Raw genomic sequence first — 1,457 nt, forward strand, 5'->3', positions numbered from 1 at the left:
AATGCTCATTTGGCGAATTTCTTAGAGTTTTGCAACACTTTTAAAATCAATGGCATTTCTGATGATGCCATTCGCCTTCGGTTGTTTCCCTTTTCGTTGAGGAATAAGGCTAAATAGTGGTTGAACTCATTACCACGAGGGTCAATCACTACTTGGGAATAAAGGATCGAAAAGTTTTTATTAAAATATTTTTCACCGGCTAAAACAGCCAAATTACGTAATGATATCTCTTCTTTTATGCAGATGGATTTAGAAACACTCTACGATTCATGGGAGAGATACAAGGATCTGTTGAGAAGGTGCCCTCACCATGGGTTACCATTCTGGCTACAGGTTCAAACATTTCATAATGGCCTGAATCCTTCGACTTGAAAAATGATTGACACAGCCGCTAGTGGAACTATCAATAATAAGACACCTGAGGATGCATATGAATTTATAGAAGAGATGTCACTGAATAATTATCAGTGGCAAGTCATGAGGACAAAACCAATGAAAACAGCCGGCGTATTTAACGTCGATTCGGTCACCATGCTCTCTAATCATGTAGAAATTTTGAACAGAAAAATTGACGGTCTTCTCAGTTCTTCACAGGTTCACCCAGTAATGCAATGCGAAGCAAGTGGAGGTGGATCAAGCAATTCAAAATACCCACCCTATGGCCACAACATGGAGAATGAGTAGTTAAATTACATGGCTAATAATCCTCGATCTCAAAATAATCCTTATAGTAACACTTACAATGCAAGTTGGAGGAACCACCGAAAATTTTCATGGGGAGGCCAAGGAAATCAGAGACCACTACCACCTCCAGGCTTCCAACAACCACCCTACCAACAAGAGAAAAAATTGAACCTTGAAGAGATGCTAACAAAATTCATCTCGGTGTTAGAAACTCGTTTTCAGAATATTGAGACAGCACTTAAAAATCAACAAGCATCGATCCAAGGGCTCGAAACTCAGATAGGTCAGCTCGCTAAATTGATATCTAAACGACCACTAGGTAGCCTGCCGAGTAACACTGAACCCAACCCAAGAGAGAAAATCAATGCAATTACCATTCAAGATGAGGAAGGGTTAGTAGCACCTGAACCAGAACCGAGGCAAGAAACTGTGCTAAGTAAAGGTAAAGGTGAGGTGGACCATAATGACCAGAAATCGATAAGTAAAGAATACAAACGTCATCTGCCATACCCAAATGCGATAAGGAAAGACCGCAGTTAAAGGAGCTTTTAACAAACAAGCGGAAGTTGGATGAGGCGTCACATGTGGAGCTAAATATGGTTTGCTCAGCCATACTACAGAATAAGCTGGAAACAAATTAAAAGATCCAAGGAGTTTTACGATTCCCTATTTAATTAGTAGCCTAGATGTTAATAACGCTTGGGCTGATTTAGGGGCTAGTATCAATGTCATGCCTTACAAAATGTTTAAGCAACTAGATCTTGGGAAACCCA

At 40.1% G+C, this 1,457-nt stretch overlaps 1 non-coding gene across 1 annotated transcript; it reads right to left on the bottom strand.

Moving 5' to 3' along the window:
• Positions 1-210: 210 nt before the first annotated feature.
• LOC121217393 (small nucleolar RNA R71) lies at positions 211-317 on the bottom strand. The gene has a single exon (XR_005913499.1). It is a non-coding gene; the product is annotated as a small nucleolar RNA R71 (small nucleolar RNA).
• Positions 318-1,457: the final 1,140 nt, after the last annotated feature.

The sequence above is a fragment of the Gossypium hirsutum genome, chromosome A02, assembly GCF_007990345.1.
Source record: "Gossypium hirsutum isolate 1008001.06 chromosome A02, Gossypium_hirsutum_v2.1, whole genome shotgun sequence".
NCBI lineage: Eukaryota > Viridiplantae > Streptophyta > Magnoliopsida > Malvales > Malvaceae > Gossypium > Gossypium hirsutum.